Here is a 26,410-nt window from a genome sequence, read left to right as displayed (position 1 = left end):
TTTTACTACAATAAAACCATGGTTAAAAATATAAGTCACCTTTATTTAAAACATACGTTTAGCTGCTGGATTTGAGATATTAAAACAGATATAATGTTCTGCTCGCTTCTCTGTAAATCTTAAATCATTTAAACCGTCCAGCAGCGAGATACGAGAAAGCATATCAGAAAGTCATAAAACACATTATGAGATAAATTCGCATAACCGACCTGAAACACGTTTATCACGCAGCGGCTGAAAGAAAACTCTGCGCTACTTCCGTCGTGCGCTCAGCGCGCGAGAATAGGCAACATGACGCACTTCCGCCCCCTGCTGGACTGGAGCAACTTCGCTGGATATGAGCGGCACTGACAGACAGAGGATGATTGTAGGGAAATGATTACTACACCAATCATAGACATTATCAGTTTAGCCCGTTTTTCATTACATATATAGGAAATACTTAAGCAAAATAGTCGATGTTACTGACACAATATTGTACAGTTGTATATTTCGTGATTTTTAAAATCAAATGTATAAAGAAAATACTTTTTTTTGCTGTGGTGGGGCATTCGAGGGCCGTGCCCCCCTAGCGGTCATTGATGCCCCTCCTACAGGCCATGGCGTGGCCCAAAAAAAAAATCCCTTTTAGTTATTATTTTAATATTAAATGTTCAAACTGTAACTTAAATTAAATTAAATTAAAATAATGAGGAAAATGCATAATTTTGGTTGTTCATGGCACGTTACTAGGCTTCGTCATGGTGAATGCTTATTGGTCGCAGAGTAAACTTGTTACATTTGATTTGTAGCGTGCGCGCAAAATACATTTCAAGTTGAAGAGCAGTTTGTCCGTCTATATTATAGACAGTTGTTAGCAGCTAATTAAAAAAAAAAAGCAGGTGAATTGTTGATGAATGTTTGTGGGTTCTAACTGCATTTGTGTTTTATACTTGGCTGTCTGTAAAGATATATGGGCTTATGTCATTTCTGCTTGGTGCGTGCATAAACTGCTGGGAGGTCTGTAACCCAGGTTAAAAACAAGTATTAGCATAAAGTAATAGCAGAATATACATTTATTTGTGTCCTTTATTTATTTTGTTTAGAAAACGAGTCCTTTAGAGTATTTAAAGTCCTTGAATCCCTAAGAAAAAACGGTGTTTAAAGAAATTATTTTATTTGTTGAACCACACTTTGTATTTTCTGTATTTTATTTTTTCCATTTTCTGTATTTTATTTTATCTTTTATCTATTTCTCAAGTTCTACAAAATTTGCATTCTACGCAAATCAAAAACTAAAAAATCAGTTAAACCTTGTGTGAGTGGCTCATTATTGTTGTGACATCCTTATTCTCTGCAGGCGAATTTTAGTCTTCTGATTTAACTGGTCCATACGCAGACATTTGTGTGATGATGTCCAACTCTTTTTATGAAGAGAAAAGCCTTAAGTTTTCAGAAACATCTATACGAAAAAACTTTGTCTGATGGGGACATTTTTTTGCCGGTTTTTCAAAGCTTCAAACTGATTCAGTGTTTTATTTTTGTCGTCGTAATTTGTTAATTATTTAAGTATAAAAATATATATAGCTATTTATTGTAGGCTTATTTTATGTTTTTTTTATTTAGCCTATATTATATTTATATTATTATTTTCTGTCCTGTTCTGTTGTTTAGGCTATCTGTTCTGGGCCGGGTTTCCCGATATCGATGTAGCCTAGCCTATCTTAGCTCTTAAAAGCGCTCTCTACGTGCAAGGTTATAACCGTTATCCGCAATTCCTCGCACGTTTCCCAAAAATGTAGGCTACTGAACTCGTAGAACGCGAGAATAGGTTACTACGTGCTACTTGAGTCGCTGTCCATTCGCTGACGTGCTGTATATGGAATCGTATTCTGAACGTTTAACCTAACAATCGTCATCTGTTGTGTATTAGGAATCAAGACAGGTAAAAAAAAATTATATAATGACATTCTATATAGATAGATCATTGGAGCTAACATTCTAGGGTAGAATGTCATTCTATATAGATCATTGGAGCCGTATCCGGTCGCAAAACAGCAAATTTCAGCGCTGTCTTCTGTTCCTCTTTTAGATAAAAACCCAAGTCTAAATCTTTCATTGTCATTCTATATAGATCTTTCAGATTTAGGTCTGGATTTCCATGCTACTATGATGTTGCCAATGCGTCAAAAAATATTTATCAAACAACAGTGCCCCCCCGCTGATGATCCAATGTCCCTCCAGTAGATCTGCTCTGACGCCGACTCTGCCTAACCCTAAGGTTGTGGGTTCGAGTCTTGGACCGGCAACACCACGACTGAGGTGCCCTTGAGCAAGGCACCGAACCCCCAACTGCTCCCCGGGCGCCGCAGCATAAATGATACCCACTGCCCCAGGTGTGTGTTCACGGTGTTTGTGTGTGTGTTCACTGCTGTGTGTGTGCACTTTGGATGGGTTAAATGCAGAGCATGAATTCTGAGTATGGGTCATTATATGCACTTTCATAATTTGAGCAGTGGTGAAAAAATCCTTCCCGCACTGTTCACAGTGAAACTCCTTCATGTTGTGCTCCTCTCCTCTCTTCTGCGGTAGGAAAGCTACTTTTGCATCTCCTACAGCTGAAGTCTTTCTGTTCTGTGTGTTTTCTCTCGTGTCTCGCTAAATGACCCTCTGAACTCAGTGTTTTTCCACACGTGCTGCAGGAGAAACTCTTCAGCTGCTCTTTTGAAGTTGAGACTCTTTCTTCATCTCCATCAGAAGATGAGCCACCATTGACATCTGAAAGGAACAAAATCGTAATAAAATAACTTTAAAATGGTCTTGAATAAAGTTAGAGAACATCCACTTTAATCCAGATGTTCTCCCACCATTCTTCTGGCATGATCATTTATTAAGAAAATATGCATCCAGGTCAAATCAACAATAAAAAGCAACTGCTGTTTTTCGCTGCTTGGTTTGTAGTAAATGCTGCTCCATGCAAAAGCCTATATCTGCATAATGTGTTGTTATTTTTAAAGTTAATTAATCAATAATTATTATTACTCATATGAATAATTATCATAATATACTGCAAAATATCCATAATGTGGTGTTTGGCGAAATCCAGCAGCTTTTCAAACAAACACAGAAAACCTGGAGCTCTTCAAAAAGTGCATTTTTAATTCCATTCAAAATTAAATAAAAATCAGAAATATGTAAATTTGATTTTGTTCTCATAAATTGTTCAACCCTATTAACATTTGCCATCATGTTCCCAAATATCTCAGATAATCTGCATCATCAGTCAATATGAACCTGATGCTGCTGAGTCTCTGCTGAGATTCAAGTGTCATGAAAAACAACAAAAGGTCATAAAAGGAGAAACAAACCTGGAGGACCCTTTAAATGTAGAATTTACAAATAATATGAATAGTCTGAAAGTCTGATGAGAATTAAAAAAAATGAAAGCCTTTCATTAAAAAAAGACTCATTTTTAAAGGCCTTCATAGTTCTAAAAAGAAAACTCCCTGTTTCCACAGACCAGTTTCAATTCAGATTAATAGTCCACTACCCCAGGGTGTCACGTAATTTCAGGGCTGCCTGATGTTGCATTACATAATAAAATTCAGATTAATGTTTCACTACCCCTTAAAACTCATATTCTACCTGTTACGCCTGTGATTTTGGATAGCTCTAAAAAGGAAACTCACTGTTTCAACACACCAGTTTCAATTTGGATTAATAGTCCACTACCCCAGGGTGTCACTCAGCCAGTTTCAGGATGATCTGATGTTGCATTACAAAATAAAAGACCTCAAAAAACTCATATTTGACCAGTTTTGTCTTTGAATTTGGATAGATGTAAAGAGGAAATTCTATGTCTCATTAGAGACAATTTTTTTCTTTTTGTTAGTTCACTGCCCCAGGGTGTCACTCAGCCAGTTTCAGGACATCTGATGTTGCATTACAAAATAAAAAAAAACTCACATTCTACCTGTTTTGTCTGTGATTTTGAAAAGCTCTAAAAAGAAAACTTCCAATTGATAAATGAATGAAAGTTAAGACCAAGTGCACATCATAAGATTTAAAGAAAAAAAATAATGTTTTGGTAAATCATATGTGGAAGCCTAAACTGGTTTATGGTTATTTGAGGGCTGCCTGATGTTGCATTACATAATAGCATATTTATGACATATAAAGTAAAAATTATAAGACACTGTCATATTTATCAGAGGAAAAGTCTAAATTATGACTTAAAATGTCAATTATGAGATAAGTCAAAATTATATGATCATTCATAATTATAACAAATTAACCAAAAAAATCATAGGTAGAGTGTAAAAAGTCATAATTTCACCTTTTTAATCTCATAAATATTACTTAGCAGGAGTGTGTTATAATAATGAATTAGTATGGCTTAACCTCGATAATTTCATCTTTTGTGGCATAATTATGACTTGTGTAACATTTTGACTTAATAATGTCATAATGTCTCATTTTTATGATATAGCAATGCTCATAGTAATATGTGATAATTATGCAGTACAATTAAAGACAATTTCACAATTTAAATTTGACAGTTTCATTTTGCGTCAGCACTGAACAACAATTATTCAGCTATTGTGTTGATAAAAGCACTAGTATTAATAATACATACAAAATAGTACAAAAAATACTGTTCTTATTTGCCAAAATTCAGTGTTCTTGTTGACCGTTGAAATTATTGTCAACAATTCAGCTTAATTTCTGACTATAATAAAAGTGAAGAGGAGAACTGGCAATACAGTGTATTTGATACTCATTTCACTGTATAGATTATACTGGAAATGCAAACTCCATTACAGGCCGAATGTTTTCTGGTTAGAAGTTATCATTTAGAAATTGTTTTACTTATCTTCCAGCCATGTCTTGACTTAACCAGTATGAGTTAGTAGACAGGGACAGGAATATGTGCTGGCAACTAGGAGGGAATTCAAAAAGATGCAATCACACTAAATGTATTTTAGATGTGATATAAATTGATATGACAACATGTTCTTGTAGGAAGTCTGTTTCCCCTCAGCTGGCTTTTGTGTCTTTAGGGAAATTCATCTTAATTTAGAATGTACTGTTTAACAAACATGTTTTCCTTGCAGATTACATGACATATTTCAATTAAAACATCCTCAATGGTTTGCTCTTCAGTAGATTTGAAGTTTGAATAAACAGGCTGACATTTCACAACACTGTCTGTATTTGTGTCTACATAGCCCTTTATTTGTTTTTATATATGTGCACTCTTGACAAAAAAAAGTAACACTTTATTTCGATGGTCCACTTTAGACATTCAATAAGTAACTTTTCAACTACATGTCAACCAGCAGTTAGTAGAGTAATAGTAGTCTGTCTGCTTAATATCTTTTAACACTTTATTTGTCAGTTTATTGTCAACTTATACTAACCCTAAACCTACCCCTAACAGTCTACTCTGAGAGTTAGTAGACATGTAGTTGCAAATTATTGAGAAATAGTTGACATGTAGTTACAAAGTTACTTATAGTTTAGTAGAATGTGTAAAGTGGACTAAATAAATAAAGTGAACATCCACAAATAACCAAAAAAAAAAAATTATGTTTTCTCTGAAAGCAAAACTGATTACTTTAAGCTGTTGACATCCCAAAAACCAATATAAGAATCATTTCAGTTCTGACACATTCACACACAAAGCTGGAGGTCATGTGATCTGTAATTAGCTCTTAAGCTTTTCACTAGAACACATTTATGACCAAAACCCATCGAGGACAAACAGCAATTACTCAAAAACATACAACGAGAACAAACTATTATTTCTACAGAATTTACTGTGAAACTTCCCTCGATCACAACATGACTAAACATTTAAACAGCAATGAAAATGACATTTTTAAAGCTGGAAACCTCTTCTTTTGACTTTTCTTTCTTGAAAGGGGTCATGTATAATGATAATAAAGTAATAAAAAACCGGCAACAAATATGTAGAAAATGATTATTTTCAACCCTCACTCTGAACTTCTTTAGGTTACTGTCTGATTTTTGATGTTTTTGCCCTTTCAGGGACGTTGTGTTTTTTGTGTTTTAAAAATTATCAGATGTTAAGGATGTTGAGCAGGTGGGTGGGGTGTGTGTGGTGTTTGTCTTGTTTCTCTGGAGGCGGTGCTTATCATCACATTGTCCCATAGGATCTAAAATGAGCTGTTTTCTGAGGGTTATTAAATGCTTTTTTAAATTAATGATGAGGACATTTTAGGTTATGAAACTTGCAGGATGTATTAATCATACAAAAATCTCTTCTGTATCAATAGATCAAGGGAAATTTGGTTATGCATGTCATGACTTTAATTATCACTTTAAATTGGTGGCATAATCAGAGTAATAGAGGGATGCTTTTAAAACCTTTTTGTGTTTGTGTTTCAGAATAGCATGGCTGGCTTTGCTTTTATTTTGATGAGTTGATTTGCTTTGCTACTGATTCATTAAAAACTAGATCTCTCAAAATAAATCCCTCTCAAAATACACACAACATGTTCAAAATAAAATGTATAGGTGAAAACAAAAAGGTAATTGCTGTACAACAGAGTGAAATATTATTGCACAGCTAACAGGGAACATTCTTTCAAAGTTATGAGCAAACATTCTTTTTGTATGTTTGTTCAAAGTTATATTGTATTTATTAACTTTCTCAAAACGTTGACAAAAAAATTAATAAAAAAAATAAATAAATATTACATTGATGGAAATTTTATTCTGGAGTGTTTTACTTTGAGTTACATGGGTCATGGTTGAGTCAATCTATTAACTGTGAGGACACCACATCCAATTTCTATTACAGGCCTATTAAATACTCCAAAATTTCCTTCCTCTTTTCTAATATGTTCTTCATTTTAGTTTAAAATGAATGTCTCTTGAGTTAATAAGTTATAGGAATAGATTCAAACTCTGGTCAGCTGCTCCTAAAGCACATTTCACTTACATAACATTTTTTAAGGACATGAACAGAATGTTTGTTCCAAATTCTCTGGTATTTACTAATGTACTCAATACGTTAGCACAAATATTTTGGTTGGAATTCTTCTACCGTTTTTTAAATATTGCTGCTCCTTTCAGAACGTTCACATTTGAAATTAACATTTGCATAATGTTTGCAGAATGATAACATGGAAAGTTCCCTTATCGTTCATGTAACCTAGAGAAAAACATTTTAAAACATTTAAAAATCTGGACATTTTATACGTTCATGGTTAAAACATTTTATACGTTCATATTTTGTTAGTATATTTGTCTGGCTCTACCGGACAATCTGAGTGCAAGTCGTGTGTGAGTGTGTCAGAGGCAATGTACACTTTAAATATAATTAAATTAAATAATATAAATAACATTGTTTTGTGTACACTTTAAATATAATTCAATTAAATAATATAAATAACATTGTTGTGGCCGCTTTCGTCTATGTTATATTTAATTTTGTGTGTATTTAGCTCTCTTTTTATTTTTACATAAATTACAGATAATATGATCATGTAGCTAGACATCTGGTGCTTCATAGTGGACATTTAAAGATGCAGAGGAGGAGCCTGAGAATCTGACAGATATATAAAGAGTGTTTGTTTCAAACAGAACAATGCAAATGGTGAGTTACTTTACAGAACATTCATAAATTTGAAATTCCAGACACAATATGAAAGTGTTTGTTATTTTTTTCTTGGTAAAACACATATCTGTTGTGATCCACTGAGGAGAGATTGAGAAGATGGCAGTAAGTTCATCATTAACTCTACATTCCTAGAGATGTTTTCAGCTTCATTTTAGTGTGAAGTTAATCTATTTCTCTCTGTCTCTGTAGATGATTTTTTTGGTGGCTCTTCTTCCACTTGTATTCAGCAATGACTGTAAATTCATGCCATTCGACTGTTCTGACATTTATTACTCAGGACAAAAAATCAGTGGGATTTATCCCATATATCCAAAAGATGACGTTCCTGTCTGGGTTTACTGTCAGATGATCTCAGATGGGAAAGATGAAGACAAAGGAGGATGGACGGTAGGAATGTGACTTTAGATCATTAAAAACACATCACAAGATTCATTATAAATCATATATTCTACATAAACCCGTCACAGGTGATTCAGAGGAGAATGGACGGCAGTGTGAATTTCTATCGGCCGTGGAATCAGTACAAGAGAGGATTTGGGAATGTGGAGAGAGAATACTGGCTGGGTAAGATCTCACAGTGTGTGTGTGTGTGTGTGTGTATGTTCATGTCCAGTGTTTGGTTGAACGTGTTCTTCATGTACCAGCTCCTTTCAAACGATTGTCTCAGTTAATGTACGCAGTCTCGCAGTCTGAAACGTCTGTCATGGCAAATCAACACACGCTGTTGAGTAATGAAGCGAAGCGTCTTCTCATTGGATAAGAACACGTAGTCTCATGAATAATTTAATAGACACCGACGTGTCATCATCGATGTCCATTGCCACGTCACAAATTGTGACCTCAACCCAATGTAGATTTCAAACCCGGAGCAAAAAAGCTTAAAATTAACCAGTTTTCTCCAACAGTTAAAATTATCGAATGCTAACATTGTCTTCCATGATGTGCAACACAAACACCTCTGCTAAAATCTCAGAAAAAATAGTGTGTATCGGCCGTGGGATCAGTACAAGAGAGGATTTGTGGGGTTTCATGACCCTTTAACTTACAATGTTTTTATAGTTTGTTGGAAAATAAAAAATACAGTCGTCAGAGGGCCAGTCATCTAAGGCTTCTTATCTGAGCTCAAAACGCTGCTCAGTAGAGTTTCAAGATACTAAATACATAAAATTATGAACATGTGTTAATGTGTGTTTATTTTTGTTCTCAGTATTTTAATAGTATGATTATGAACATAAAAGCATTACAAAACAAATTAATAATATACCATCAATGAAACCACAAAGCTGACCCGGAGGTATGTATAATTACAATAAAGTAATTCTGAGTGTTATTGCTATTAATATTATTTATATGTAATATAAAAGTACATACGTGACGAAGATGTTTTTGCAACAGCTCCAAGTCTCACGCACAGTGTATACGTCACTGTCCGAATCCGTTCACTTATTTCCTTCACTCCTTTCTGATATAGTGCACTCAACTGCCATACACTATATAGGGATTAGTGAATGAGTGAGCAATTTCAGACACAGCTTATAAACTGGGATGCAGCTAAAATGTGCAGTGTGAAGGGCACCCAAGATCAGGGTTGAGAAACACTGTGCTTGATGATAGTTGGTTAAATTTTGAAATAAACACTGATTAGAACAGCAGGTATGAAAGCTAAGGTTGCACATTTTAGTCTGTTTGTTTACTAATTTGAGTACTCCGAGGGTGTTGTTGACAAACTCCATGTAAAACACTTCAGAAAGCCTGTTTTTTTTTTTTTTTTTGTAATATGGTCATTCCGTGATATATAAACCAAACTTCAAAAACTTCCAGCTCAAATTTTTGATTTTGCTAATATATATATATATGTGTGTGTGTGTGTGTGTGTGTGTGTGTGTGTTTGTTTGTGTGAATGTGCAGGGGTTGATTGAGCTCAGTAAGCACATATACTGATGAAAGCCAAAATATTAAATATGATGGAGAAATATATTTACTGAGAATTCCAGTATTTTGTAGAGGGGGGACAAAATGACATTCTGCTTTAAATAAGCATTGAATATTTTGGCTTATGTTTCTCTTTCTCTGCTCTCATCTGCTGGTCAAATAGAAGAAGTGCATCTTCACTGTAAAAAAAAATCTGTATCAAATTTCGAAAATGTTCAACTTATTTTACTACTTTTTATCCATTGTCATTTGTCCAATGTAGTTGAATTGACAAAATTCTCTCTAACTCTCTCTGATCACTCATCTCAGACCTCTAATCGCCTCCACTTGTGATCAATAACACTCAACTTGTATTGATACTCACCTCAAGCTAACAATCATTGTGTTGAACATATGGACCTCATCAGTGGCATGCACAGACCTCTAGAGGGGCAAGGGAAAAATCGGAGAGCAGAGAAATTGCAGTTCTTGGAGTGGGGGAGTGGGGTTAAGGGGGTGGACCCCATTGGTTGAAATCATGATTTAGGGGCACCTAGACTGAAAGACACCTAGCAATGGACTGAAGGGGCATTTTAGTGTTGGGATTAAAGGGGCATGGGCTTGAGACCTGAGCAGCAGATATGGTAAGATGCTTTGTTTAGCTTGCTGTGTCTGGGATGTGGGAGTGCAGCAGGTGTAAGTATTGAAAAAATGAAATGCAGATTAATTTATATGGATTCTGAATGAGCCAAGTGGAATGGATTTGAGGAAGCAGCAGCATGGTCAAGGCTGTAGCTAAAACACGGAATGGAGTTTAATTTATTAAGGCATTCCTCAAGTGGAATGGATATGCTTGACGACGCTCTGAAAAGTGAACAGACATTTGCACTGAGGAATTAGAAGTGAGTGGGTCCAATATCATTGGTCATAAAAAATTGGTGTGTCTTGTCCCACCCATATACAATGGTAAACAACCACAACATTCTTATATTACTGCACATTATTCAGATGCTCTACCATTCAGAAAATTTCCATTTATCGAAATATTCAAAACTTCCCCACCCCCACCCATGTTAAATACTTAAACAACAAAATATTGAATGCAATCTTATTTACCCTTTATTAGAACCCTTTATTAGACTGAATGAAATTTACATGATTATTCTATATTCCAACCATCAAAAGTTACAAGAAAATAATTAATGTTGTTCCCTGATTGCTGTTCACAAAACTTTGTGTCATTAGTGACATTTTGGGTAAAATGCTAAATTCGATAGATTATGGCTAATCTTTAACCAAGAAAAAACGTACACCAGAAATTTACCAACAAGTCTGAAATACACAGTTAGAAAAATACAAGTATAAATGTGGGTATACATTGAACTCATTTCACCTTTCCTGTACTTAGACGTTCCTTTATGTGGTTATCTATTGGAAGTTAATGTTCATTATACTATTGTGATACTTATTTGTAATGTTATTATGACTTAATATTTTAAAATAAGTATATTTTCATTGCTTAATATAATTCAATATTTTTCTTGTATCCTCACTAGAGTATACTTCAGTCTGAGATGCTCCCTGAGCTCAAAGCGTAGAATCAGAGCAATTTTTAAAAGTGGAAAAGGTTCTCTTCTTGAAGAATTGAGATGAGTTTAGCTTTCACAGCATCACTGTGTATAATGCCACAGATCTTTCTCATACCGTCCTGACTGGTTACACTCACTACTGAAGAATTGAGATGAGTTTAGCTTTCTTGTTTTTGTTGTGGTTGTTTATATTGTATGATATGATTATTTTTAATTCTTTTATTGTTATACCCTGTGTGATCATCAAAATATCTTGCTTTATCTGCCTCACTCATCAGATGCGTCTCGTCTCTCTGTGGACGTGACTCGTCTCTCTGTGGACGCGACTCGTCTCTCTGTGGACGCGCCTCGTCTCTCTGTTGACGCGTCTCGTCTCTCTGTGGACACGTCTCGTCTCTCTGTGGACGCGACTCGTCTCTCTGTGGACGCGACTCGTCTCTCTGTGGACGCATCTCGTCTCTCTGTTGACGCGTCTCGTCTCTCTGTGGACACGTCTCGTCTCTCTGTGGATGTGATTCGTCTCTCTGTGGACGCGTCTCGTCTCTCTGTGGATGCGTCTCGTCTCTCTGTGGCCATGTCTCGTCTCTCTGTGGACGCGTCTCGTCTCTCTGTGGATGCGTCTCGTCTCTCTGTGGACGCGACTCGTCTCTCTGTGGACGCGACTCGTCTCTCTGTGGACGCGACTGGTCTCTCTGTGGACGCGCCTCGTCTCTCTGTGGACGCGTCTCGTCTCTCTGTGGACGCGCCTCGTCTCTCTGTGGACGCGACTCGTCTCTCTGTGTACGCGACTCGTCTCTCTGTTGACGCGTCTCGTCTCTCTGTGGCCATGTCTGGTCTCTCTGTTGACGCGTCTCGTCTCTCTGTGGCCATGTCTGGTCTCTCTGTGGACGCGTCTCGTCTCTCTGTGGACGCGTCTCGTCTCTCTGTGGACGCGTCTCGTCTCTCTGTGGACGTGTCTCGTCTCTCTGTGGACGCGTCTCGTCTCTCTGTAGATGCGTCTCGTCTCTCTGTGAATGCGTCTCGTCTCTCTGTGGATGCGTCTCGTCTCTCTGTGGACGCGACTCGTCTCTCTGTGGACGCGTCTCGTCTCTCTGTTGACGCGTCTCGTCTCTCTGTGGCCATGTCTCGTCTCTCTGTGGTCTCGTTTTTGTGTGTCTGTGGCCATGTCTCGTCTCTCTGTGGCCATGTCTCGTCTCTCTGTGGACGCGTCTCGTCTCTCTGTAGATGAATCAGATCAAGTTCATCTTTCTCCAGTGTTGCAGTCCAGACCTCCTCCTTACCTTGTCCTCTGGTAAGAGTCATTTGAAGATCGTTCTCCAGACGTGTCTTGATCTTGAAGAAGTTTGGTTCCATTTCTCTTCTCAGTGTAATCCCTTCTATGGGATGGACATTGGCACCAGGAACATCAAGAATGTGTGGCGTTTTCATCCTAAATGGTCTGTCAGGTCTGGGATGTGGGATCAAAACATTTGACTCTTCCTTCTTCTCAACTTTTTTTTTCGCACAATCATCAAATGGAAATAAGTATACATGTAGAATGAGAGGAGCTTTAGAGCGCATGTAGAGAAGAAGATCACAGTGTTCGTCCCATTGTTTTTTCCAATTTATAATTAATGTTTTACGAGAGAAGGATGGTTGGACAATCTTAGCATGGAACCGTGTCAACTGCACTGGTTCTACATATGATCCTTCATCTTCTATGCTGAGGACTTTCACAGCATCTCTGAGGGAAGCTTCAGACTCTCCTAAACAGGCGTAATGTGGCAGATGAACTTCCTCCAGCTTCCCTGAGATCACCGTCACGTCCATCACTGGAGCGATTCGGTTGCACTGCAGTCTCTCCAGCTCTGTGTTGAGGAACCGGCCGTCTACGGTGTGATACTGAAGAGTGACGTCACAATCACAGACCCATCTCATCCTGGTCCTGACACACTCGTAACGGCCTGGTCGAGTGCTGAGCCTGAACTTTGATGCTCCTTCATCTGTACAGAGCAACGGCTCAATCTGAACCCACTGATCTGGCTCAGCTATATGAACACAAGACTGACACTTCAGCAGAGGGTCAGTACTGAGCCCAGAAGATTTGAGGTTACAGGACCTGAAGACCGAATGAAAGAGTGAGATGTTTTTGATTTACAAACAGTGTACAAAATTAAATATAAACTAATAAATTAGGTCCAGAAAATCTTAGCGTTCCAACTAACTTAGACATAGAGGTATTATTATGATTAGGAGATCTAGCATCACATTATTTCAGATATTGAATTTAACTATTAGTCACTTTCTGGACAAACAGTATAATTTACGCACCCAGTGATTTGTGTATCATGGTCGTTTGTGTGTGGTTTGTGTATGAATTGACTGTCTGCTGTGTTTGGATCCAATGTGAGATCACAGGAACCTGAAAATAAGAAGAGAGAAACATCTATAGCACCACAACCATTAGATGTAGGTGAGGTTGAGCATATATGAATTGACTGTGTGCTGTATTTGGATCCAACATCATGATTTGTCCTTCATGATCCACACTATAAACACACAAACACAAATTTGAACTTCATCTTTCATGTTGATTGTCATTACAATCATCACAGGTAGTAGGGTTTACTGCCATGTACTGTACAGTTTATTATAAGTAAAAAGTGGTATAAAAGATACAAAAACTAAGCTACTACTGTATGTTAATAACACTTAAGAAGTCTGCTTATGATGATGTCACAGAGAAAATAATGCAGATGCACATACACTAATTAGTTATGCTAAAATTAAAAATGTATAGAAAACAAGATAATATCTAGTTTGTGTGTTTCCTATAAGGATGTTTAATCCCCAAAACTCCCAGCCGTCACACTTGTTATGCTCCATTTGGGAGTTGGAAAGAGTTGGACAGAAAATCTACATTTACATTGATTCATTTGGCAGACCGTTTTATCCAAAAAACAACTTTAAGTTGAGGAGTACAAAAAAAGATCTACAATAAGATGGCATTAAACGTTATAGTAAAACGTAAATAGTAAATGAGAGATTTTTATTTATGAAGATGTACTACCAATACCACAGAGGCGTCATAAACAACTTGTCTCTATTTTGATACACAGATAAAATCTTTTGTAAAAAGTAGGTTTTATCAGCTTAGATCATGGTTCTCAAAGTGTGAGGCACTCCCGCCAGGGGGTGCGGAAGATCAATGGGAATAAAAAGCAGCCATGGCAATTGAAAGTGTGCAGTTGGCTTTTTTTTAAGGTTTAATGAGGGTGTGAAAGAAAAAAGTTTGAGAACCTTTTAACCTGTTTCTAGGTTAAAATCCTTCCATAACATTTGGAGATGTTCATGCTTTTGTTACCTTTTTAATTTAAACATTTAATTTAAATAGATAATTGGTAAGATGCAGAGATATTTGAATGATCTAAACCAATGTAAAATCAAGCAAAAGGCTTTAAGGATAGATGAGGATTTGTCTAACACCCTTTATGGAGAGTTTCTAATGTTGCCTTCAGGGAGACACTATAACCACGAGCAACAAGGAAAGTTAACCATTTATCTTTCATGCCCAGTGCTGTCATAATTTTAAATGCAAGTGACTTATGTATTTGTTGTATATTGCATGTTTTTCTTATGTATATTTCAGGGGTTGCGTTAGACTTTAGCATAAAAAGAAATTCCGTCATAATCTATTATTACGCGTCAATTTAATTTTCATATTTTAATTATAATAACACATTTAATTGCTTTTCACATTTTCATTTTTAATAATGAACCTACAGGATGAGCATACAGGCGTATGCATTTATTTATTTATTTATTTATTTATTTATTTATGACGAGAACAGATGAACAGAGACTGTGCACTTTTCATGTTCAACACCCTGCAGTGACAGTGGAGGCCACTAAAACAACTAGGGCTGGGTTAAAAAAAAAAAAAAATCTCGATTTTAATAGATTCTCTTTTTTATGAACAAATATCAACTCTTAAACAACTCTATTGATGCTGTTTTCAGTTGATGAATGAACAGTACATATAGTGCCCCTCCCATCCAATAAATCGCAATAGGCTTAGCTTTGTACGTTGTTACTTTTGATAAATGAAACAGTCTCAGATTTTAAATTCTGTTTATTTTATTAGGAAATTCAAGCAATGAACACCGTTTTGGCGTTCTTTAATGTGGTGTAATTTACACATATGGATTTAGCAGACACTTTTATCCAAAGTGACTTTTTTTTTAACCATAATGTGTGCTCCCTGGGAATCATACCCACAACCTTTTGTGCTGCAAATGCAGTGTTCTACCACTGAGCCACAGGAACTCTTGTGATAGAGCACTGTAGACACCTCAGATCAAGCGACGCAAACAAAGTGTAAATTGATCATCTCTTTCGCTTTACTAGTGGGTACTCACCTGTGTGTAATCAAAAGAGTTGTGACAGTTTAATCAGACCCCGTGCTCTGCTGCCACACTGGAGCGCACTCGTATTGGATAGTGTTACTACATCCTTCTAAAGGGATTACTGATTACTGACACTTAGATCAGTATTCTAAAGTGAAGGTTAGGATGAGTAGCTGGAAATGTACAACTTCTTATTCTAGAAAATTCCTAGAACTGATTTATAAGTATTTTTGAAATCTCAAAGGGTAATTTACCTGTAAAGACTGCATGTTTTCATAGGGGCTGTTGATATGTTACAGTTCAAAAGATCACTTACTTGTTTCTATTTATAAAGAAATATAATGCCACAGCACATTTCTATTTAAAATAAGTGCTGTTCTTTAAACTTTACAAAGGAGCATGTGAAGACGGGAGTAATGGACAATGTTAATGAAGCTTTTCATCACCAAGTTATGTTTGAAAATAGATTCAAATAGAAGACTGTGATTTTAAATTGAATTATAATCAATAGTGCATATAACTTTAAAAGTTGAATCTTACACAGCTCTTCTTTGGTTTGGGGTCGCTGCCAACCTCTGTCCTTCATCAGATCTGCTGAACTGCTGCAGTTCAGACCTCTCGAGAGTTTCTTCTGAACTCTTCAGAGCGGACCACTGAGCAGAGGAGAGATTCTGTGCTGAAAGATCCTCTCCAAAGTCATCTTTCAGTTCACTCTGACATTTTTCATTCTCTATCATCTGTTTGATATAGTCAGCAGTCTCTTTGACATTCTCTGTTTTCAGTTCCAGTCTTGGCAGCAGTTTCTTCAGGTCACTCTGATCGGACTCCAGTGAGAGACCCAACAGGAACTGGAGGAAAAGGGTCCAGGTTCCAGTCTTGGCAGCAGTTCCTTCAGGTGACTGCAGCTTTATGAAGGTCAAATAATGATTTTTTGGAGTTTTTGAAGTTATTGGATTTCAGCAGCATTATTTCTCTCCAAGAATTAAGAAATGTTTGTTTTCCTGAATGTTTGTGTTTGAAAAACACGTAGAGAGCAGCGAGGAACTCCTGGACGCTGCGATGAATGTAGCTATAAACTTTTCTCTCTGACACAGCTTTTTCCTCCTGAAAGATCTGAGTGCAAAACCCAAAGTACACTGACCCTTCACTGACATCTACTCCACACTCCTCAAGATCTTCTTCGTAGAAAATCAGGTTTCCTTTTAGTAGCTGTTTAAAGGCCAGTTTCCCAAGCTTCAGAATAACCCGGTCAAAGCACCTGTCTTTGGGTTTAAGTTCAGGATTGTCAAGGTATTTCTTTTCCATCTGTTGGACTCCAGTGAGAGACCCAGCAGGAACCGGAGAAAAAAGGTCCAGGGGTGTTTTGTCATTGCTCTCTCGAGCAAGCAATGGTTGAAGAAAAGTGAGAGAGATCCAACAGAAGATTTGTCATTGCTCTCTCGAGCAAGCAATGGTTGAAGAAAAGTGAGAGAGATCCAACAGAAGACAGACCTCAGGGCTGCTGTTTTTGATGAAATATTGCTCTTTTTGCTCATCATTGAATCCTCGCAACTCTGTCACCTGATCAATGTAGTCTCGAGGTATCAGACCGGCTGCTGCTGGTCTGGATGTGATCCAGATGAGAGCAGAGGAGACCAGACGTCTTTTGATCAGGTTTGTTACTATCTTACTCACTGTTGTTTTTTTATACACATCTGTTAATCTGTTGCGCTGTTTAAAGTTCAGAGGGAAGAGATATTCATCCAGCCCATCAAAAATAAACATGACCTTACCGTCACCTTCAGGAAGAGAGGACAGTTCTTCAGGACCACTAAAGAAGTACTTGTTAAGCAGTTCCATGAGACTGTACTTTTGTGTATTCATATTCAGTCTACGGAATGGGAGTGGAAATACGAAGAGTATGTCCTGATTTTCTTTTCCTTCAGCCCAGTCAAGAATGAATTTATTAACAGAGACTGTCTTTCCCACTCCTGCGATTCCCGGCGTCAGTAATTTTTTTTTTGTTTGTTCGTTATGTTTGTTTTTTGATGTTGTTGTTGGTCGTTGTTGTGTTGTTTTTTGAAGATAGTTTGTTGTGATTCAGTTCGATCTGTTCACTCACTGTTCCTCCAGTCTCATTTTCCACCACATATAGATCAGTGTAAATATCATTCGGGTATTTCTGATGACATGTTTGTGAATCACCAACCAATATCTGCCTGTAGTCTAGTTTTGTTTTCTTGTTGTGTTTTGTTCTTATGTTTGTGTATTATTTTTTTTCTGGTTTTACTGTCTGCAGTTGAACCTTTGAGAAAGATGGGGGGGGGGGGGTCAATGATTATTTATAATAAAATCTATATGTAAATTATAATCTGGTCTTTGAATCTTTTTACAAATACCACAAGTGTGATATCAGAGTATTAGTAGACTGTCTGCTTCATATCTGCTAACTCTTTATTGTGATGGTCTCCCAGCAGACATTCTACTGACTTTGAGTAACTTTGCAATTACATGTCAACTTATTCTAACCCTAACCCTACCAGTCTACTAATACTCAACAAACACTCCAGTGAGAGTTAGTAGATATGTAGGTGCAACATTACGTGGCGTCAACAGAATGTGTTAAATGCACTATCAAAAAAAAGTCAAACCTGAATTTGTTTTTAACCTTGTTCTAATGCTAATGAATTTGGAGTAATCTAATGAACGATTGCATGTTGGAGGTTAGTAATTTGCAAGCCCAAACCATCTCCATACAAGGGCTTTCCTTCACAGACCTGCATCACTCTCAGCAAAGATATGATACAAACACTATATGCAAGTATGTGTGCGTGTGTGTAAGAGAGAGAGGAAAACTCAACGGTGTGTGCATCACACAACCTAAAAAGTGAAGCCAAAACATTTCTATCGCCATCTGCTGGCTAGCTGCAGTAAGTCATAAACCGCATCCTCTCTATGTAAATAAATGGAGCGAGAGCCAACCAAAAACGGGGTGTGAAATCATGATTAATGGCTGTGATTGACAGCATCACAGCGAACAAATTTTTCTTCTAAGAATGTTTTTAAACATTAAAATGTCCGGTTTTCTTGATGTTAAATGAACCTTTTTTTAGTATGATGTTTCTGAAGCGTTCTTTCAACGTTATTAACATCTAAACCTTCTAGGAATGTAGAATTTGTAACATTACAATAGCATAAAAATGTTCAGTTTCCTCAATGTTATTAGAACATCATTTAAAGGTTAGTATGATGTTCCCAAAACATTCTTTCAAACATTCAAACACCTGCTGTGAACAAGCAGAAACACTGAAGGATGGAGAAACAACAAGAACAGAAACGGACTTCCATCTACAGCCATGGATGAAATCAACTGAAATAAAAGAAGACGTTAAATCTCTGAAGATCTCAGCAGAGGATGATTAATTGGACTATATTAGACAGTAACTTGTCTTTTGAAAATCATATTTCCCATGTTACAAAAACAGCATTCTTCCATCTTAGAAACATTGCCAAGCTAAGAATCATGTTACCTGTTCCTGATGCAGAAAAGCTAGTTCATGCATTCATGACCTCTAGACTGGACTATTGTAATGCACTTCTAGGTGGTTGTCCTGCATCTTCAATAAACAAGCTACAGGTAGTCCAAAATGTAGCGGCTATAGTCCTTACCAGGTCAAGAAAATATTATTATATTACCCCAATACTACAGTCTCTGCACTGGCTACCTATTAAGTTCCGTATCAGTTACAAAATATTATTACTTACTTATAAGGCCCTTAATGGCTTAGCTCCTGCGTACCTAACTAGTCTTCTACCACGCTACAACCCATCACGCTCCCTAAGGTCACAAAACGCTGGACTTTTGATAGTACCTAGGATAGCAAAAGTCCACTAAAGGAGGTAGAGCTTTTTCGCATTTGGCTCCCAAACTCTGGAATAGTCTTCCTGATAATGTTCGGGGTTCAGACACACTTCCTCTGTTTAAATCTAGATTAAAAACACACCTCTTTGGCCAAGCATTCAAATAATGCATCTCATAATTTTATGAGACTGCAGTTATATCTGATCAAATGCACATAATTATTCTTTAGCTTGGGTTAAACTAATTAATTTTACTTGGCTGGAACAGCAGCTATGCTAATTATGTCTCTATTTGTTTCTCTGTTTCTGCTGGATCTACATCCCGTGGTAACTAGGATTTACACAAGCTCCAGTCTGGATCCAGAACACCTGAGAAGAGATGATGCCAGCCCCTCAGAGGACCTCAGATGATGCTAACCCAGAGACAACATACAGAACTACCACATTTTGCTATAAGTTTGATTGCATAATTGCTGTTAATAGTGTTAATCGTCTGTTTGTTTACGTCTGTTTGTGAACATTTCTGCCGTATGCACATGAACTGACAGTCACCACTGATAAGCTACTACTAAATATTGTAGAAACTTAATTTTCTGTAAAGTTGCTTTGCAATGATTTGTATCGTAAAAAGCACTATACAAATAAACTTGAATTGAATTGAATTTAATTGAATTTAATTGAATTGAATTAATCATCTCCACAAACAGCATCACCAGCTTCACACATTACTAACCAGACTGACTTACTGATAATTAACTGAGGTTTAGAAATTAGTTCTTATTTTTGGGCTCTTGACCCTATACTTTTGTTTGTTTCTCTTTCAGTAAATGCAATAATGTGTACAAAGGTCATTTGTGCATTGATAAAGAAAGAGAAAGATGAAAATGCAGATCAAATGACAGCAGTAATGTCCTCTAACGTCCTCACGCAATGTAAGTGTTTTGTGAACACGCATATGAACACTGAGCTGTGTTTATTAAACACGGGGGATTCTGCTGCGTAACATCCAACCGTATGCCAGAAAGTTAGTGATCATTAATAGTAAAAGGACATTCAAAGAATGTTTTCTGCCACATTATGGGAACATTCATCAAATACTTACGACAATATGAGATTATTTTTTTCGAGTGTTTCATTTTAACACTTGCATAAGCTTTACATAAAACAGCACACACAACCTCAACAATTCATTTGAAGTTGGTTGTGATTCTAAATGTTTAAAGGATGTTCGAGGAATGTTGTTCCAAAAACATTTTTTCCCAGCATGATGAGGACATTTAAAAAACCTTTTACAAGCAATGTATAAATAATGTTTTGTGCTAACCTTTTGAGAACATTACTGAAGAACAGATAACGTTGATCAAACGTTCCATTAATGTTACTGGAGGAACATTTGTTCATAACTTTGAGAGAACCCTGCCAGAACGTTATGAGAACATAATCTGGATTATCTGAGTGAAGTAGTCACAGTGGGCTTCTTTCGGGAGTTTCAGGAGGAGATTGAATAATTTAATTGTCCATAACTGTGTTTTTCACACCGACAAAAAGAGTTGCTCTGCAGTAAACTGTAGTTACCATTTTAAGAGATCCAAGGGATCACTGAAGTTTGCTCAGCAAATTAAATTTGTGCTTTGTAAGCTAATTAATAATTAAAATTAATGATTGTGTATTAAAAGAAGGTGGTCATTATCTAGCAGTTACTAATTCTTTTTTATGAAATATGGGTCATGCCGGAGGTTGGGCGTGGTGCAGCATGACGTGACAATTGTCACATCTGGTGTAGACACGTTGTAATTTTATTTTTACATATTTTATTTTCACATTATCTGCTTTGTATTTTAAGAATTTTATGATTATTTTATTTATTTGATCTTCATTTACTTACAAATTTTTGAGTTGATCAAGAGCAGAGTTGAAGTCAAACCTTAATACTTGTAAACAGTCACTACTGTATGTCTAACATTTTACCTTCATTGTATTTGTTCTCTAACTCTTCAGCCAGAGGGTTCTTGTTCATCTTCCTCAGGATGTCTACCGTGATCTTCACAGCTTCTTCTGGTCCAAAACACTCCTCCATCTTGTCCACTGTGTCTGAAACATCTGCATTCTCCATTTCAGACTTTGGAATAAGCTTATGATTCTTCAAGTACCACTGAAACGTCCTCAGATCATCTTTTATCAGTTCGTTCAGTGAGTTCACAAGCAGCTCTTTGACAGATGCCATTATACTTCAATGATTCACTTCTGCGGGACAAGAACAAGATCTGAAGTAGTTTTACTCCTTAACACTCAAATGTTTGCATTTCCTTTCCAATGTTCAGGATTCACTCAGTAACTCACAAAAGTCACACAAACTTAGGAAGACAGAAGGAAGTATAAGGCTTGATCCTGTACAAAAAGAAAAAAAAAAGAGAATATTTGTATTTATAAAGACAGATAAAAATCTTCAATTACAGCAAACTGGTAATATATATGTGTGTGTGTGTGTGTGTGTGTGTGTGTGTGTATATTAGAGATTATATATATATATTAATAGACTATCAGACAGTATTGAGGCACACACACACACACACACACACACACAATGCCTCAATACTGTCTGATAGTCTATTAATATGAACTGATAGAAGACACTTTTAAATCTATATAGGTCTGGGCCAGTATTCACAAAAAATCTTAAAGCTAAAAGTAGCTCATAACTTGCCGATTTAGGAGAAAATCTTAAAAATAATGGGCGTGTCAGTCCTAAATTAAGGACTCGCTCTAAGAGTATTTCACAAAGCATTTTAGCACTAAATCTGTGAAGCGTAAGAAGTAGTGAAGAGGACTCCTTAGTCACAAAGACCAAGTCACAAACTATTCCTAAAATGGCTTTTGGCGCCAATCTGCCTCAGAACGTAAACGTTTTAGAAACATTTGACGATAATGAGCTTTTAAAAAAGTATCACCCTTGATTTTGGAGGTTATTAACGTAACTTTTTTTTAACGTTTGCATGTATTACACTGTAAAAAGTGATACTCTATATTTACTCAATAAAATTGTGGCAACAGATTACAAGCAATATTATTAATTAAATTTAACACATTAGAATTAATTAGAATTAATCAAATGAGATACTTACAAGCAATCATTCAAAATGAGTAAAATTACATGAAAAAAAATAAGTAAAAGGTATACAAAAATACTGGTTTTGTTGGACAAAAAACGAGAAGCACCTGGCTGCAGCCTGCATATAGAGGTGGGGTTGCACATGTTAACCCGCCCCATACCTACTCTGATTGGTTCGATCATCTTTCATAGGCATACATGATAGGAAATGTGTGCGTAGTTGGTGTACACTGTTAAAAATAATACACTATATTTACTTAATAAATTGTGGCAACAGATTACAAGCAATATTATTGATTAAATTTAACACATAAGAATTCATTAGAATTAATCAAATGAAATGTTTAGAAATTAACCATTCAAAATGAGTCAAATAGCACAAAAAAAAAAATAAGTAAAGTTTAAAAAAAACAAAATTCTTTGAGAAAGAAAAACAAAACACTATGCTAATGAATACTATGTTATGCATACCAGGCCAGTATTTGGTGATTAAGAAACACAGAGCAAAAATGTAATTCACAAATTCATGTTTTTGTTGCTTACATGGAGATGACACAGGCATTGTGTTCAAAAGCTTATGTTTTCAAGCCCCCAAAACAGAGTTATTGAAGACACCTGATGTTAACAAACAGAATCACTGAAGTAGAATAAGCTACATTTTTGGTTACCATTACGGTGGTCAGTGTTTGCTTTAGTTGAGCTCTTGACCCTTAAACTTTTAAACAACTTTTTTGGTTGCTTTAATTGTAATACAGCAGTTAGACAAGCCAAAGAAGAATAAGATCAGGTGGTGTTGGTTGTTTTGACATCATTTGATCTAGATTTCTGAGTTGGTTGTATCTTATCAGCAACAGGCGTCCTTTGGGATGAACAGTGTAAGGTCTGGTATTTTCAGCATAATCAAATAGAGAGATTCTTAGAAGCACTTCTGTTCACAACATTAAAAAAAAAGATTTTTTTTTTTTTCATTTAGGCAGACATCAAGAATCAGGCTGAGAACCTCAACAATGGTGACCATCAAAAAGCATGTTGCACTGCATTCTGGGTGCCACCAAATCAAAACTCAATTTTTAGTGGCTTGTTTTGTGATGCTTACAGTTCATCTGTTAATCTGAATATGCTGTTTGTCACCATTCTTGAGATTCATACGCTGGTTCTTGATGTCACTGTGTGCCTAAAATAAGTCCTCCCTATCCCACAACAATTTTTTTTTAATCAGAATTCTTAAACTCTGGGTTTTACAGAAAATTTTGGGTATTCTATTGTTGAATTACAGGGGCTGCAATACTACAAGCTCTACTTGCAACACTCAGGCCAAACAATGATTATGTAAAATCATAACCAACACCACTGATCTTCTTTACTCTGAGCATTTCTAGCTGTTATAATTCAGTTCCAACAGCCATACAAAATGTAATATTAAAAAGCTAAGGGTCAAGAGACCAACTAAAGCAAACACTGACCACTATAATGGTAACCCCTATAAATTTACCCTTTTCTCCTTCAGTGATTCTGTTTGTGAACTTTAGGTGTCTTCAATAACTCTGTTTTGGGGGCCTTAAGACACAAGCTTTTGAACATGATGCCTGTATCATATCTATATAAGCAACAAAAATGTGAATTTGTAAAAAAGGCTGACATCATGTGCATGCATATATAATGTTTTCACTGGGTGTTTCATGATCGCCAACTACTGGCCTGACATGTATAACATAGCATTCTTTAGCATAGTGTTTTTTTGTTGTTGTTTGTTTTTTTTTTTTCTCTCAATGAAATCAATATTTTTGTATAAATTTTACTTAATTTTTTCATGTTCTTCTACTCATTTTGAATGGTTGCTTGTAAGCATCTAATTTGATTATTTCTAATTAATTTTAATGTGTTAAATTTAATTAATAATATTGGATGTAAAATTTTAAACAATTTTATTGAGTAAATAAAGTGAATCATTTTTTACAGTGTATGAGCTTTTAAAAAAGTATCACCTTTGATTTTGGAGGTTGTTAACGTAATTTTTTTTAATGTTTGTTTTTATGTACTATCAGACGTGTTTGTTGTTATCTGTTAGTTGAAAGTATGTTTGTTTAATTAGTGACTCTTAGCCTGCATTTTAAAATCTTTATTTGAATGTGGCAATTAACACTTTTTATTTTTAAACCTTTATTTGAAAATGGAAACATAATATCACACTCTACAGAATTTCTATGAAAGAATCTCTGACAGAGAGCCCTCCCCTATCAGCCAATCACTGTGTGCATAGCTATTAAGTATGCTGACATCATCCACAGCAATGAGCTCAGCACCGCACCCTTACTCTGAGATTAAGACTTCTGTCTATTCCCTAGTAAAAGTTTGTCTTTATATATGTTGGAGTATTTACTATCTTACCATGAATAATGATGATTTAGATGTTATTTGTTCCTCCTGAGAACCGGTGCCTTCTGCAAAAGCACTAAATCTCCTCTCACTTCTGCATTTTAATAACAGGTAAAGAGAGAAAGAGAAAGAGAAAGAGATCAACGGAGACAGACAGACAGGAAACACTGAGATGACGAGACAATCCCAATGTCCTTAAACACTAACATCTTAAACCTTATTAAAACTTTAAAATTTATTTAGAATTTAGATGGTGTATTGTTTCTGTATTATGTGATATTCAGTGATACTTCACAATAACTTTACAATAATCATTATTAGTGATTACCCAAATAATTTTTTTATGTTTCGGTTATGTTTAATCCACCAGCATTTGTTAGCTCTTTAGTCAAAGTAGTGTTTCTAATGATAAAATATAATTATTGCTGTTATCCATGAATTTTCAAATTTACTGTTTTTTCCAGAAAAATAGTAAAGTGCCTTATTATTATTATTATTATTATTATTATTATTATTATTATTATTATTATTATTTTAAATTCAGATGCCCAATTACAGTCAGTACATATAGTCTAATCAATCTGTCAACACTGTATGTGCTTAACCAATTAATTAGACCATCTGTCATAATAAAGAGACAACACAAAAATTGTAGGAATCTGCCAAAAACCTATTTAAAACTTAACATTGTCATTTATTAGGCAAATAACAAACTGAAACAACTAAACAGTCTTTATTCACCCATCTTAACAAAATAAATAAATAAATAAAATTATTTTATATGGCCTCCTTTGGCCTTGATAACAGCTTGCATTCTTGCTGGCATTGTTTTTATGTACTTTTACTATTTCTTTTTCTGCTTTTCTTGTAAAACATTACATTCAAAAATTAATTTATAATACCAATTATATTTTATCATTAGAAACACTACTGTGGCTAAAGAGCTTACACATACTGGTGGATTAACCATTACATATAGGTAATCACCAGTACTGTTGGTTTAGGGGAGCTGTATATTCATAATGCAATGCCACCTGACAGTAGAGAGTACTAATAATTCACTCATCTTTTATTATGAGTTATTTGTCATCTAATGTACTGATTTAGTATTGATACAGAAGTATAAGATTCTGGTGATGTACTGAAGCCAAAACTGTGGTGTAGAGACAATGCTGTTTACACCTGTTTGGAAATAAAAGTTTCTTTTATATTTGTGCATATGTAAAACTAATTTCAAATCTCTCTAACCAAAGTGAACTTTAAATCCATGTCAATATTTTAGTATTCATCAGCTTACCTTGAATGAGGTTAAGGTTTTCTGTTACATCTCTGAACCAGCATCTCGACCTCTGAAACTCATCACTGCAAAAGTTTTTCTCTGAACTTAAATTAAATCAGAACCAATACAGAAAAAAAAAACAGGTTTTTCAAGAGCATCATCATCATCTGATGTCAAAACACATACATTTTTTTCTAATGTATATTGCATTACAGTGTTTAAGACTGAGCTGTTTCACATTAAGACAATTCCTGTGAGGAGAGTTTTGGATAATGTGTTGGATAATGAGTGGAA

At 35.8% G+C, this 26,410-nt stretch overlaps 1 long non-coding RNA gene and 1 pseudogene across 1 annotated transcript; one reads left to right on the top strand and one right to left on the bottom strand.

The window, feature by feature from the left end:
• Positions 1–7,714: 7,714 nt before the first annotated feature.
• LOC122145242 lies at positions 7,715–8,226 on the top strand. Its single transcript, XR_006160186.1, has 3 exons — positions 7,715–7,729; positions 7,817–8,014; positions 8,095–8,226. It is a non-coding gene; the product is annotated as an uncharacterized LOC122145242 (long non-coding RNA).
• A 7,700-nt stretch (positions 8,227–15,926) lies between these two features.
• Positions 15,927–26,211, bottom strand: LOC109061881 (annotated as a pseudogene).
• Positions 26,212–26,410: the final 199 nt, after the last annotated feature.

The sequence above is a fragment of the Cyprinus carpio genome, chromosome A6 (genome assembly GCF_018340385.1).
Source record: "Cyprinus carpio isolate SPL01 chromosome A6, ASM1834038v1, whole genome shotgun sequence".
Classification (NCBI taxonomy): Eukaryota; Metazoa; Chordata; class Actinopteri; order Cypriniformes; family Cyprinidae; genus Cyprinus; species Cyprinus carpio.
This window is presented reverse-complemented; position numbering and strand designations above follow the sequence as displayed.